A 16,465-nucleotide genomic window follows, 5' to 3' on the forward strand; every position below is an offset into this window, starting at 1 on the left:
CTTCACGTTCCTCTAAATAGGGTTGAGGACGAAAATACAAAGATGACCCATTAGGTCAAGTGGTTCACGCCACATTACACTGAACCAACCCAAATTAAACCAAACCAAATAAAGTAAACCAAACCGAATTGAAATTACATGAAAAGCAAATTGACATAATTTAATTCCTATGCCTATGGATAACTCGTGATGCTATGGAGTCCATAACAGAGGAGAAGGCCAATTTGGTACCCTGTAATTTGAAGAGGTCTTTCCAAAAAGCACTGGTGAAACTGCATCACGGTCATTGGTGATGGACTTTGGTAAGCCATGCAAATGGACAATTTGTTCCATAAAGAGCTAAGCTACCTGTGTTGCTGTATACGGATGTGCCAAGGGCATGAAGTGTCTGTATTTAGAAAACCGATCCACCACAACCAGAATGACAGATTTACCCAAAGAATTCGGAAGGCCCTCTATAAAATCCATGGAGGTGTCGGCCCATACTTGAGACGGAAGTTGAAGAGGTTGCAGCAAGCCTGCTAGGACTCTGGAGGAATCGTCGACATCTAATTCTGCCATAAGTATCGATACAAGGGGCAGCAACTTTGAGAGGAATTCTAACAAGAGCAATGGTAGAGGGAAGTTTATAGAATGATAGAAGCAAGTCCAAATTTGGAAGGAATGTGGAATGCTAGAATTTTGGCAAGTTTGGTCACATAAAGAAGAACTGCAGAGCACCGAAGAAGGATGAAAAGAAAAACGATGCTGCAAATGCGGTAACTGAAGAGGTACAAGATGCTTTACTTTTGTCGGTTGATAGCTATATTGTTATGAACCCCATCGTGGGCCGAGCCAGGCAGAGACACCATGACTGAGTCAATTACTCTGATTGAGTTAGTTATGTAGTCATTTAGTTTATTTTCAAGTTAAATGCAATGGAGGGGAAAAATTATAATTTTTTCTTGTGGATATGAACCCTATTTATGGGACGACATGGAATGAAATGAATAAGTCTAATTTCACCAAAAACATAGGATCGGCGTTCTCCTCAACGAACCCTAGGATCAGCGTTCTTCTCAATGAACCCTAGGATCGGCGTTCTCTTAAAACGAACCCAAGGGATCGGTGTTCTCCTCAATGAACCCTGGGTTTCAAGCTCCCCTTCGAGCTTGATTTGGTTCTCCTCCTTGTTCTTTCCAGAGAATCGCATTGTGAGATCTGGGGCCACAACATTTGGTATCAAAGCAGTCACCTGCATCGCGAGTTTGAATCCTGGCATCAGTAGTGACGCAAGCGATGACAGTGACCCAAGCAAAAGGGGCGACCTAGAGGCTAGATTAAAATTATTGTTAGGTCCACAAGGTGGGTTGGGCCATTCTCGCTAGAGTAGGCCACCGACTAGAGTGGGCCATCGACCAGTAGAGGGCTGTCATGGACGTCGGCTCACGGAGGTGGGATGTGATGTTATGGGCATTGTGGGCTTGTTAGGGTCCTCGGGTTAAGTACCTATGTCTTACGCTCCTGATAGACCGATATTTTCGATAGTATTGGCTAGGTATTCAAAATTTGGTATTAGAGCATATGGAGATCCAGATACCAAGCCGCTGACACTCTGCTTGAAGGGAGGTCCAGGTTGTTCATCAATTGGTGGAGGTGCCTTCATAGAGTTGGGTCCATTTTTCCCTAGAGGAGATGGCCGGGGCTCAGAATAAACCCAAAATCATGGAATAAAGCATCAAATCTACTGCCAATGACATCTGCCTATACAAGTGGAGATGACTCTACTACCAATGACATGCATGTTTTTATGATGAGATGGTATGAAATATTTCCCGTGTTCAAATCCAAAGACCTATTTCTAACAGGAGAAAGCTATACAGGTCAATATAAACCCCAGTTGGCTGTAGCTTTGCTGAACCACAATAAATATTCAACTGGATTCAAGTTCAACATTATGGGAGTAACTATTGGAAACCCACTTCTCAAGCTTGATAGAGATATTCCTGCAACTTATGCATACTTTTGGACACATGGAATGATTTCGGATGAGATTGGCCTTGTCATAATGAATGAATGCAATTTTGATGATTATGTCTTCAGAAATTCTCATAACGTACCCACTAAGTGTAACAATGCAATTGCTGAGGCAAATCAGGTGGTTGATGATTACATAAATCCATATGATGTCATACTTGATGTTTGCTATCCATAAATTGTGGAGCAAGAGCTGAGATTAAAAAAATATGCAACCGAGAAAAGTGTGGGTGATGATGTGTGCATGACTTATGAAAGGCGTTTCTACCTCAATCTTTCGAAGGTTCAGCAAGCTCTACATTCAAACAGGACACACTTACCTTATATCTGGTCAATGTGCAAATGTTATGGACTCAATAGCACACCGAGTCACCCAGAGGAGGAGACAATGACTCACAGAGTTCACTAGTTTAACTTTCATTATTTATATTGCTTTCCGTTTAATTTTTCATTAATTATGTAATGAGCAAAGACGTAGGGGTAAAATTGGCATTGTTAGCCTAAAACACTTATGACGTGAAATACCCTATTTAAAAGGTAAGGAAATAGAAGAAAGACAAGTTTGGAATTAGGGTAAACAGGCTTGGGAGTTCTCCTTGATGAAATCTAGGGTTGGGAGGTCTCCTTGATGAGCTCCAAGGTATGTTCTTGATTTGATCTTTCATTATTTTCATATTTGAATTCTGTTTGTATTAAGACTATTCGGAATCAAGGGAGGAAGGGCTTGAATTCTCTTTTTCGAGTTAAGGAAGAGCTTTAGCCTCTTCCACTATATAGCTGAGAGAAGGAAGGGTTTGTGCTTCAATCTGAGCAAGGAGAGAAGGGGTTTGGATTGGATACTCGAGCAGCATATTGAAAGAGAAAACTTTAACCTCTTTTTTGAGTGTAGAAGTTTATTTTCTATTTTATGCTATTTGGGTTTAAATATGCCTCTGGGGCATTTTTTTAATTTTTGCCTCAACTCTTGTTGGCGTGAACTAATTGTATGCATCGTATGGTAATGAATGGGGAGTGAAAAGTTAATCTAAAACAGGATTTGAGGTCTCCTCTTTGAGCTCAGGGTCAGCGTTCCCCCGGAACCCTAGATTGCGGTCTCCCTCATAGACATAGGTTACGGACTCCCTCAGTGCCGGGTTATCCCTCTCCATTCTTCTCTATGATTTTCTCTCATTTCGTTCCCTTCTTCTTCGTTATCACCCTCATCCTCCCCGGTGAATCTTCGTGTTGATCTGGGACCATAACATGTTGGTATCATAACAGGCGCTCCGTCACGAGTTCGATTCTCCTCAGGCACGGGGGTGTTCAGACGCTGGATTTAAATACAGGTAGGTCCAAAGGAAACACTAGGTAACATAACCTGAGTTGGGCATGTGTCGTTGCGTGTTTCAGCTACGGTGCAGGCCGTAGACACGACTTGAATGTTTTGTTGCTTATTCTTGAGCTACCGTGGGCGTTGGCACATGTGTAAGGATCCTCACGAGCCATGGATCTTGTCACCCTCCTCTCTTCTCTTCCTTCCATTACCTTGCTTGACGTTGAGATGGAATGAGGGGTTGAAGGGAATTGATTTTCGGAAAGGAGAATTGGGGGAAAAACGGAAGAGAGCTTGAAGGAGCTCTTGACCTGTTTATCTAAATTACGTTAACTAAAGTGAACTCAATTGATAATTTTCATTACCCTAGCCGTCCCCTTAAATAGGGTGGAGGACGTCCAAAACCCTAAAGACCTCTTTGGTCAATGGTTCAAACCAATAAATGCTAAACCAACCCAAACCAAAGACAAAACCAAACCAAGAAACAATTACATGGAAATTGAAAAACACATTCATTAATTCCTACGCCTATTGGTAACTCGTGATGCTATAGAGTCCATAACATCAACCCCCTCCTGGAGAAAGAGCTTGTCCTCAAGCTCGAAGGAAGGATATAAAAGTCGAAATGCTGATAACGGCTCCCATGTGGTGTCACTGGGATCAGCATCTGCCCACTGGACTAGAATTTCCCAATCCCCTTGAATGTGGCGTGCTTGTATTACCTGAGCCGGAATAGAAAGGACTCTGCCCTCATGTAGTGGCGGCAGTGGAGTGTGCAGTAGGGGCGAGTCACCCTGGAAGGGCTTCAATTGGGAGACGTGAAATACATTGTGGATCTTTGCTTCTGGTGGTAGCTGCAAGCGGTATGCCACGGGCCCAATTTGGTCCAATATCGGAAATGGACCATAATATTTTGGAGACAGCTTATGGCGCTTGGCTGCAGTCAGGGACAGCTGACGGTAGTGTTGAAGCTTTAACCACACATAGTCTCTAGGGCAATAAGATGCCTCCCGGTGCTTCTTATCATAAAAGCATTTCATAGAGTGTTGGGCCGCCTGCAGATGTGTACGTACCTCAGTGAGCATAGCGTCTCATTCAGCTAATGCTTGGTCCAAAGTGACGACTTTGGATGCCCCCAGTTCATATGGTAACAAACGAGGTGGATCTCTGCCATAAACTACCCTGAAAGGAGTGGTACCCAGTGCAGTGTGGTAAGATGTGTTATAGCAAAATTCTGCCCATGAAAGCCATTTCACCCATCTTCTAGGTGCGTCTCCCACAAAACAACGAAGATACATTTCAATCGTGCGATTGACAACCTCTGTTTGGCCGTCCATTTGTGGATGATAGGCAGACGAAAATGCCAATTGGGTGCCATGTAATTTGAATAATTCCTTCCAAAAGAGACTAGTAAAAATGGCATCCCTGTCACTGATAATGGATGAGGGAATTCCATGTAATCGGACGATGTTGTCCATAAATAATTGAGCGACCTGAGCAGCAGTATATGGATGCGCCAAAGCAAGGAAGTGCCCATATTTTGAAAACCGATCAACGACGACAAATATCACCGATTTACCTGATGAAATGGGAAGACCAGCAATGAAGTCCATGGAAATATCAGACCAGATTTTAGATGGTAGTTGCAGAGGTTGCAGTAGGCCGGCTAGACTTAAAGATTCGGCCTTGTTTCTTTGACAAATCTGACAAGCAGCTACATAATCAGCAATTGTGCTCTTCATGCCCTTCCAGTAAAAGTCCCGACTGATTCGGAAATATGTTTTCTGTCGACCCTCATGTGTGCTATCATGGATAGAGGACAGGATGGTGTGAAGAAGTGGGGATGTATGATGCAAAAAGATCCTATTTTTGTAGAGAATGAGACGATCCTGAATCGTCCAATGAGGAGCAGCTGTCCCCTGTTGAATATCCTGATATAATGACATGAGATTCGGATATTGATTTACTTCCTCATGAATAGAATCTAATAGCAGTGCACGTGGGTGACTGATAGCATAAATTTGAGTGGCGAAAATATCCCGACGTGATAAGGCATCGGCCCCCAAATTCGAACTACCTGGCTTATAATGAACTGTAAAATCGAAGCCCATGAGTTTAGTTAACCAATGCTGCTGTGGGGATGTGGTGAGGTGTTGTTCAAGAAGATACTTGAGGCTGCAATGATCTGTACAAATGAGAAACGGTCTTCCCCAAAGATAAGGTTGCCAATGTTGGACAGCCTTGGCTAACCCAATCAATTCCCTCTCATATGCAGCTAACTTATGGTGGTGTTGTCCCAACTGAAGGCTGAAATAAGCAATGGGGTGTTCCAATTGTTGTAACACTGCCCCTATACCTCCCCCAGAGGCATCACATTCCACCAAAAATTCTGCCTCAAAATCTGGTAATTGTAGGGCTGGCGCTGAGGCTAAGGCCTCCTTTAACAGGTTAAAGGCCTGTTCTGCTGAAGAAGACAAGTGGAAGGCATTTTTTTTAGCAGGTTGTTGAGTGGTGCTGCTATCTGGCCATAAGATTGGATAAATTTTCTATAATATCCCGCTAAGCCCAAAAATCCCTTTAATGTTGTGGTGGAGGTGGGAACCGGCTAATCTGTAACTGCCAGTATCATGCTCTGATACCACGTTGTTAGGATCCTCACGAGCCATGGATCTTGCCATCCTCCTCTCTTCTCTTCCTTCCATTACCTTGCTTGACGTTGAGATGGAATGAGGGGTTGAAGGGAATTGATTTTCGGAAAGGAGAATTGGGGGAAAAATGGAAGAGAGCTTGAAGGAGCTCTTGACCTATTTATCTAAATTACGTTAACTAAAGTGAACTCAATTGATAATTTTCATTACCCTAGTCATCCCCTTAAATAAGGTGGAGGACGTCCAAAACCCTAAAGACCTCTTGGGTCAATGGTTCAAACCAATAAATGCAAAACCAACCCAAACCAAAGACAAAACCAAACCAAGAAACAATTACATGGAAATTGAAAAACACATTCATTAATTCCTACGCCTGTTGGTAACTCGTGATGCTATAGAGTCCATAACAACATGGCAAGGGGTGTACTGTTAGGATCTTGGGTTATGTACCTATGTCTTCCGCTCCTAACAAGCCGGTCTTTTGGGTAGTATTGGCTAGGTGCAGTACAGAAAATCATAACCTCTCTTACGTGGGTAGTAGCAGTCTCCAAGAGAACCCCTACCTCATTGACGTTAGTCTAAAAGTGGGTTTCATCCATCGTGATCCAGATTAGCGGAATTACCTTCTAGTGACATAGAAGAATACGAAAAGGAAACTCCTTTTTAAGGATCACGATAATAGGAGTAGAAAAGGGAATCTTTGTTGTATTACTTTGATCCAAAACCTTCCTAATGAGCTGGATTTTCAATTTCCTCACCGTGTTACTGGATCCATGGCTAGGGACCATAACGACTTGGTATCAGATCAGGGTAATATGGCTGAGATCAACAACAATGACTTAAGGGAGTTGATGTTCAGAGGTCGGGAAGAGAATGACAAAAAATTTGTTCAATTCATGGAGATGTTCTCTAAAATTAATCTCGATAGGGAGAGATTGAATGGAAGGATGGACAACATAACAACTGGTCTAACGACTAGAAGGAATACAATTCCAGAACAAAGAGGAGAGGACCACTCGGATAACAGAGGGGGAGATGAGTTTCCTGGGCTAACTAGCTTCCCTCGCCAGCCGGGACACTTCAACTAGGGAGGAGGCACCGTACCTAGGTATACTAAACTTGATTTTCCTACTTTAATGGGTCAGAAGATCCTTTGATTTGGTTGTATAGGTGTGAAAAAAAAATTAGCCATCAAAGAACAACAACTAATGATAAGGTAGAGTTGGCTGCTTTCCACTTACTGGGGGAAGCACAACTTTGGTATCAGCTAGTTGAGTTGGATAAATTATTGGTAGACTTGGAAGAGTTTAAGGAATTATGCATTCTACGTTTTGGTCCTCCGGCTCATAGCAACCCTTTGGGGGATTTGGTGTTGTTATGCCAAACTATCTCAGTGGAGATATATCAAAAATAGTTCCAGGAGAAATTAGCAAGAGCAGGTAGGATGGTTCGAGTGGACCAGCAGGTAAATTTATTTACAGCAGGCCTTAATGAGTCTTTACGGCTAGAGGTGGAGCTATATGCACCTGTTGACTTAGCTAGGGTAATAAATCTAGCCCGAGCATTAGAACTTCGACAGAAAGTCCAGCACAGAAGACCACCATGGCCAGGGGAATGGAGCACTTCATCCACTTGGCAAGGACGATGCAATACTCCTTCTCAGGCATTTAAGTCAGCAACACCTCCTCTGAGAAACACCCTTGGCAATCCTATGATATTTGATACGAGATCCAATAATCTTCCACCTCAATATATGAAAAAGTTGACAAGTGCTGAGATGGCAGAAAGGCAGTTCAAGAATTTGTGTTACAACTGTGATGAAAAGTATCGGGTAGGTCACTAGTGCACAAGGTTGTTTTGGCTCAAAGTGGATGGAGCAGATAATCCAAATGATACGGATGAGATTATAGAGGAGGAACCACCAGAAATTTCTTTGGATACCTTTACAAGGAAAAAATTGCCCAAAACTATACAAGTCCGTGCTTAGGTCCTTGAATGGGAACTTGTGGGACTAGTGGATTCGGTAAGTACCCACAATTTTCTTCGCTTAACTGCGGCCCAACATCTACAATTACAGATCCTTCCACATCCGACAACCATAATCTCAGTGGCTAATGGGGAGAAAGTTCTGAGTTACGGGATCAACAAGGCGGTAAATTTTTCCATTGGTACTACTTTATTTAATGTTGATTTTTTTGTCATTCCTCTGGCGGGTTTTGATATGGTATTGGGCATTAAATGGTTACAAACATTGGGAGCCATTCTGTGGCAGTTTTGATATGGTATTGGGCATTAAATGGTTACAAACATTGTGACCCATTATGTGGGACTTCTCAGCTTAAACCATGAGTTTTGTCTTGCACGGTAGCCAAGTGCTCCTATAGGGGAGTCAAGTGGAAAAACCACATCACATTCAATCTATGCAAGCCCAAGACACTCTGGACAACACTCTTGATAATCTTATTGACGAGTTCTCTGACCTCTTCCATGAGCCTTCAGGGCTTCCTCCCTTGAGGCACTGTAATCACCAGATCTGTTTGAAACCAGGGTCTGATGTGGTGGTTGTTTGACCGTACCAGTATCCACACCTTCAGAAAGATGAGAACGAGAGACAATGCCATGCAATGTTACATCAGGGCCTTATTTGCAGCAACAGGTCCCTGTTCTCTTCACCCATTTTGCTTGTGAAGAGACATGATGGCATGTGACGATTCTGTATTGATTATCAAGAATTAAACGCGCAGACAGTGAAGGATAAGTTCTCGATTCCAGTACTGGAGGAGCTCCTAGATGAGTTACATGGGTTGTGGGTCTTTACGAAATTGGACTTATGTTCAGGATATCATCAGCTTCACATGCACCCCTCGACATTGAGAAGGCAACATTCTGCACACATCACAACCATTTTGAGTTTTTGGTCATGCCGTTCGGGTTATCAAATGCACTGTTATGGACTCAATAACATTGAGTCATCTACTTTAATTTTATTATTTATGTTACTTTTAATTTCGAATTTTATTGATTTGTAATAAGACTTAAAGGTAGGGGGTATTGGGGCCGTCTTTCAGCAGCAGTCACACCCCATTGCTTATTTCAGTTGGAAATTGGCAGCTCGCCATCACAAACTGGCTGCATATGAAACAGAATTAATCGGGTTGGCCAAGGTGGTCCAACACTGGAGGCCTTACTTATGGGGTCGTGCATTTCTCATTTGTACTGATCATTATAGCCTCAAGTTCTTACTTGAACAACGCCTCACAAGTTCGCCACAACAGCATTAGATCAGTAAGTTAATGGGCTTTGATTTCTTAGTGGAGTACAGTGCGGGAAGGTTAAACAAGGCAGTGGATGCCTTGTCCAGGGGTTTTGAACACCAGCAGCTCATTTATGCAGTTAGCCAACCTTGGTTCCTCATCCTTGACTTGGTGCGAGATGCACATATCACTCTTCCTGCCCTATTGGAGTTCCACACGAAGATTACAGAGGGGGCTATGGATTCTAAGTGGTCCATCTAGGATTCACTGATTTGTTAGAAATAATGGATTTACCTTCCCCACACGTCTGAGTTGTTTCCAGCCATTTTCTTGGCTTATCATGACAATACACACGAAGGTCTTCAGAAAACTTTGCTGCCCATTCGAGCCAATTTTTATTGGCAGGCTATGAAGACTTCCATTACGAACTATGTTTCAGGTTGCCAGGTTTGTCAACGAAATAAAACCAATCATTTGAGTCCAGCAAGTCTTCTCCAGCCGCTCACCCTCCCTACCCAGGTTTGGGTCAATATTTTGATGGACTTCGTTGAGAGTCTAACACTTTCAACTGGGATATCAGTTTTATTCGTGGTGGTTGATCAGTTCTCCAAGTATACACATTTTATTCTGATGGCTCATCCATATACAGCATCTTGAGTAGCACGAACTTTCCTTGAACATATTTTACGATTACATGGCATTCCAGAATCTATTGTCAGTGATCGGGACACGGTATTCACAAGCACTTTCTAGAAGGAACTTTTTCGTTTGAGTGGCAAAAATTGAGGTTCTCATCCACGTATCACCCTCAAACAGATGGCCAAACCGAGGTGGTCAATCGCACCATCAAAATGTATCTACGATGCTTTGTTGGTGATCGTCCGAAGCACTAGGTTCAATGGCTACCATGGGCTGAATATTGTTATAATACCTCATTCCACTCCGCTTTGCAATTCTCTCCTTTCGGGGTTCTTTATGGAAGGGACCCCCCCTCACCTTCTCTCTTATGCGAGAGGCTCCATTCGTGAGGACGCCATTGATCAAGCACTCATGGATATAGATCAGGCATTATAGATTATCACAGACCACCTATAGCGGGCTCAGGAGCACATGACAAGTGCCTACAACAAGGGACACCACAATGTTTCATATGAGGTAGGGGACTATGTTTGGTTACGCCTATGACCGTACTGCCAGCAGTCCATTGCGGGACCGTCGCACCATAAGCTCTTCCTCAAGTGTTTTGAGCCTTACTCCATTCTTAGGCTCACTGGGCAGGAGGCCTATCAACTACAACTGTCTACTACGACAAAGCTGCATGATGTGTTTCACGTCTCACTCCTGAAACCATATAAGGGGTCACCGCCTACTTCCCCTCCGTTCCTTCCTCCAGTGGACAATGGACACGTCATCCTGACACCATCCACGGTGTTACGCGCCCGTGTGACCGATTTCTAGTGGGTGATTCTCGTTCAGTGGACAAATACATAACCTGAAGCAGCTACATGGGAGCAGCTAGACAACTTCAAACAGGTCTACCCAGCTTACGAGCTTGAGGACAAACTCTTTTTCCAAGGGGAGGCAGATGTTATGGGCTCAAAGTTCACTAGTTTAACTTTCATTATTTATATTACTTTCAGTTTAATTTTTCATTAATTATGTAATGAGCAAGGATGTATGGGTTAAATTGGCATTGTTAGCCTAAAACACTTATGACGTGAAATACCCTATTTAAAGGGTAAGGAAATAGAAGAAAGGCAAGTCTGGAATTAGGGTAAACGGGATTGGAAGTTCTCCTTGACGAGCTCTAGGGTTGGGAGGTCTCCTTGAAGAGCTCCAAGGTATGTTCTTGATTTGATCCTTCATGATTTTCATATTTGAATTCTATTTGTATTAAGACTATTCAGAATCAAGGGAGGAAGGGATTGAATTCTCTTTTCCCAGTTAAGGAAGAGCTTTAGCCTCTTCTACAATATAGCTGAGAGAAGGGTTTGTGCCTCAATCTGAGTAAGGAGAGAAGGGGTTTGGATTGGATACTCGATCAACATATTGAAAGAGGAAACTTTAACCTCTTTTCCAAGTGTAGGAGGGTTAGAAAATCATAACCTCTCTTATGTGGGCACTAGCAGTCTCCATGAGAACCCCTACCTCTTTGATATGAGTCTAAAAGTGGGTTTCATCCATAGTGATCCAGATTAGCACAATTAACCTTCTAGTGACATAGAAGAATACGAAAAGGAAACTCCTTTTTAAGGATCACGATAATAGGAGGAGAAAAGGGAATCTTTACTGTATTACTTTGATCCAAAACCTCCTATGTGTTGGATTATCAATTACCTCGCTGAGTTACTAGATCCATGGCTAGGGACCATAACAACAGTTGTGTTTTGAACTACAGTGATACAGAGGGTAACATCAACATCCTTCCATTGCTTAAGACCATTATTCAACATGATATACCAATTCTGGTTTTCAGTGGAGATCAAGATTTTGTTGTCCCTTTATTGGGTTCTCGAACACTCGTTCATGAACTAGCCCAAGATTTAGCCTTCAAGACTACTGTTCTTTACGGTGCTTGGTTCCACAAAGGACATGTTGCTGGTTGGGCAATGGAATATGGGAATTTGCTGACTTTTGCTATTGTACAACGTGCTGCTCACATGGTTCCCTATGCACAGCCTGCAAGAGCCCTACACTTGTTCAAATCAGTTGTACGTGGTAGATGCTTGCCAAACACGACTCATCTTATTGAGAGGATTATCAATTGGCTAATCATAAGGCCAAAATAGCATGCTCAGAATGCAGTTCGTCAGGCATACCTACAGTGTTCAGACTGTTCAGCTGCACGCTTAGGGTCATGAACTGCAACAACAACCTCATGACTGAATACTGGGCCCATCTGCGAAGATCAGGAAATGCATACGAACAATCTTCAGATGCAGCCTGCTGAAGACTTTGTTCGAGGTAGTTTTTTATGGACTCCATAGCATCCCGGGTAATAAATAGGCGTAGAAATTAAATTATGGAATTTTCCTTTTTATGTATGTTGGTTTTGGTTCAGGTTGGTTTGATTGTAATTTCCATGAACTTAGTGACCCATGGGTCAGGTTTGTCATTCACGTCCCTAATCCTATTTATAGGGGAGAAGGGCTTAATGAAGAATTAGGCATTGAATCAAGTAGAAAGTTAGAGGTTGGATTCTCCCTTCTGAGGTCCAGGTCGAGTCTCCTTCAAGGCTCAATTCGCTTTCACCATTCTACATTCCAAACACCGAAATCTCCTTCCCACATCAAGGGAAAATCTGGAGGGAAGAGAAGGAAGAAGAGTGACGAGATCCATGGCCCAGGAAGATCCCAACATCTTGGTATCAGACAGGTCTACCCTTGGGGATTCCTCTTCTCCAGAGGATTTGTGTCAACTTATAGAGGAACAACATCCAAGGTCAGAGGCACAACATCAAGCCATTACCGATAATTGCCAGCACACTGCTCACCTTCAATCGGCAATGGCTGCCTTGAATGATTCCGTCTAGCAAATCCTCCGACGACTAGATGAAGGTGTGGTTCGAGGGCTGCCACAGCCCTGAAGCTACACTCCTCCGGCCGAGCACCACCATCACCACTCGCCACCACCACCACCACAATTGTGCCCCCCACGTCTCACAATGGGACCCCACACTCATGCCCCTAATTCGGTACCAAGGTATGTTAAATTCGATTTTCCGACATTTGATGGGCCTACAGACCCCTTGATTTGGTTACACCGATGTGACCAGTTCTTTTACAATCAAAGAACACCTATGGATGACCAGGTCCAGTCAACCGCATACCATATGCTCGATGAAGCGCTTCTATGGTTCCACCAATTTAAGAATGAACATCTGGTTCAGGATTGGGATTTATTTAAACAATCTTGCATGTTGAGGTTTTGTCCTCCCACCCGTAGCAATCCTTTGGGTGATTTGGTGAATTTAAAACAGACGGCGATATTGAATTGTACCAAAAGCACTTTCAGGAATGTTTGGCTTGAGCCAGTCACTTTGTTAGGCCCTCATAGTATGTTCATCTCTTTACTACTGGCTTGATAGAGGCCCTACATTCAGAGGTAGAATTACATGACCCTTGAGACTTGGACCACGCTATGAACTTGGCTAGGACAATTGATGCTAAAGAGCGTCCTCAAAGAGTCCCTGGTCAAAAGACCCTCTTGACCAAGCAGGGCGCCCACCAATGCCCCCTCGTCCTATTTAGGGACTTCACGCCCTGGGCCAAATTCAGCACCCCGTGCAGACATTTCACCCTCCACGCCACCAGCTCCATACATTAAAAAACTGTCCAGGCAGGAGATAGAACAACGGTGGGCCAATGGCCTTTGTTATAACTATGATGAACAATATGTCCAGGGTCACCTTTGCAAGAGGTTATTCTGTTTGGAGGTCTTCGATGACACAGAGGAAGTTCAACCAGTGGAAGACAATGTTGAGGCCGAACAGGATGCACCTGTTATTTAACTCCATGCTATGACTTGCATGCACAGCTCCAACACAATACAAGTTTGGGCGGGTTTGAAACACCTACAGTTACTGGCCTTAGTTAACTCTGGCAGTACCCATAACTTCATAAGTCAGCCAGCTGCAGAACAACTAAGGTTGGTAATTCAGCAAAACACCGACATATCAGTCTCAGTGGCCAATGGGGCCAAAATCTCCAGTCCGGGTATCTCTACAACCACACAATTTTGTATTGAGGGGCACTCCTTTGTAGCCGATTTTTTGGTCATTCCACTGGCGGGGTTTGACTTGGTACTTAGAATTAAATGGCTCCTAACGTTGGGGCCTATCTTGTCGATTTGAAATCACTTACCATGATGTTTACAACTACCCAACGATAGATTACCCTTCATGGCACACATGCTACTACGCCCTGCACTCTTCAGGAAATTCGGGTCCAGACCGCTGAGCACTGTAAGTTAACTACTTTACTTATAGAATTTGGTGATTTATTTCAGTCTCTTACTACCCTCCCACCTATTCGCCATTGTGATCACCGCATAAGGTTGAAATTGGGGACTGAACCAGTGGTGGTCAGGCCTTACCGTTACCCCCACTTAAAGAAGGATGAAATTGAGTTCCAATGCCAAACTATGCTCGCCCAATGAATTATTCAGCCTAGCAGGTCTCCCTTTTCATCCCCAGTGTTACTGGTTAAGAAACATGACCGGTCTTGGCGGTTTTATGTTGACTACAGGGAGCTCAACGCTCATACAATTAAAGATAAATTTCCTATACTAGTGGTTGACGAGTTATTAGATGAATTACATGGAGCTACCTTATTTACAAAGTTGGATCTGAAGTCAGGTTATCATCAGATTCGGGTTCATCCATCCGATGTGGAGAAGATGGCGTTTAGGACGCACCGTGGGCATTTCAAGTTTCTAGTCATGCCATTTGGTCTATCTAACGCCCATTCCACTTTCCATGCCCTCATGAATGAGGTATTTAATTCTCTCCTGTGGAACTTTGTTTTTGCTTTTTTTTTTATGATATCCTGGTATATAGCAAAAATTGGGACGAGCACCTTCATCATCTTCGCCAAGTTTTTACTATCTTACGTTCCCATCATTTGGTTTTAAACCAATCCAAGTGTTCCATGGGCACACCCCAAGTGGTCTATCTGGGGCACGTTATATCAATAGAGGGTGTGAAGGTCGACCAGAGTAAAATACAGGCAGTCACCGGCTGACCTCTTCCCACATCCATCTTAAGATTGAGGGGTTTTTTGGGGCTCGCTGGTTATTACAGAAAGTTCATCCGTAACTAAGAACAGATTGCTGCTCCACTCAACAATCTCCTTAAGAAAAAAGCATTTCTCTGGTCCGAGACAACAACTTCTTCTTTTCAGCAGTTGAAGGCAGCATTATCTTCAGCGCCGGTCTTGCAGCTACCAGACTTTGATGAATTGTTTGGGGTTGAATGTGATGCATCTGGTGGGGGTATTGACGCAATATTACAACAACTTGGCCACTCGATAGCTTATTTCAGCAGACAACTTGGCCAACACCATCACAAACTCGTTGCCTATGAAAGGGAACTAATTTCGTTAGCGAAAGCCATCCAGCACTGGTGGCCCTATCTCTGGGGGAGCCCATTTCTCATACGGACCGATCATTGCAGCCTGAAGTATCTCCTTGAGCAGCGTCTTACCACCTCCCCCCAGCTGCATTAGTTGAGCAAATTGATGGGGTTCGATTTCACTATTTAGTATAAATTGGGCAGCTTGAATATGGGGGCAAATGCCTTATCTCACCAGGACATGCTAGAGCCACAATTACATGCTATCAGTCACCCCATAATTCTTTTGTTGGACTCTATTCGGGATGAAACACAACAGTATCCGGAGCTCATTGAGTTATATCATAATATTGAGCAGGGTACCACGAATAGTCATTGGACAATCTAGGATCGTCTTATGTTGTTCCAAAATATGATTTATCTGCATCACACATCGCCACTCATTCATAACATCTTGTCCACTTTTCATGAAAGCACACAAGAGGGCAGGTAGAAAATATATTTTCGTCTCAGTCGGGATTTTTATTGGAGGGGCATGAAGAGAAGTGTCATAGACTATGTGACAGCTTGTCAGACTTGTCAGCGGAACAAAACTGAATCATTAAGTCCAGCAGGGTTGATCCAACCACTTCAGTTACATTCATAAGTATGGTTCAATATTTCCTTGGATTTCATCAAAGGATTGCCGCCATCTTCAGGAAAATCAGTTATTTTTGTAGTGGTTGACGGCTTCTCAAAATATGCCCATTTTCTGCCTTTGGTGCATCCCTACACTGTAGCTAACATCGCCCAACTCTTCAAGGATTCTATTGTCTAATTACATGGGGTGCCTACATCTATTACTAGTGATAGAGATGCCATATTCACCAGTACCTTTTTGGAAAGAACTCCTCAAACTGTAAGGCACAATACTACCCAAAAGACCAGTTTGTTAGAAGCGGAAGGCATAGGTACTTAACCCCAGGACCATAACAATACACCCCACCTTTGCGAGCCGATGTCCACGGTGGCTTAACACTCAATGACGGGTGCTGGGTCAAGATTCCATAATCCCTTACGGTGACCATGTCCGGGGATTGTCACACCCGCGCCAGGACTCCCCTCCGGGATTCGAACTGGCGACGTGGGAGCCCACTCTGATACCAAATATTAAGCACCTTGGCAC

The 16,465-nt window shown here is 43.5% G+C and overlaps 1 pseudogene; it reads left to right on the forward strand.

Annotated features, from left to right (window-relative positions):
• Nucleotides 1-1,490: 1,490 nt before the first annotated feature.
• LOC137935296 (serine carboxypeptidase-like 42) lies at nucleotides 1,491-12,019 on the forward strand (annotated as a pseudogene).
• The last annotated feature ends 4,446 nt before the right edge of the window (nucleotides 12,020-16,465 follow it).

This window comes from Aristolochia californica, unplaced genomic scaffold, assembly GCF_029961685.1.
Source record: "Aristolochia californica isolate CCGP_79_NKW_82.1479 unplaced genomic scaffold, dmAriCali1.0.hap1 SCAF_6, whole genome shotgun sequence".
Classification (NCBI taxonomy): Eukaryota; Viridiplantae; Streptophyta; class Magnoliopsida; order Piperales; family Aristolochiaceae; genus Aristolochia; species Aristolochia californica.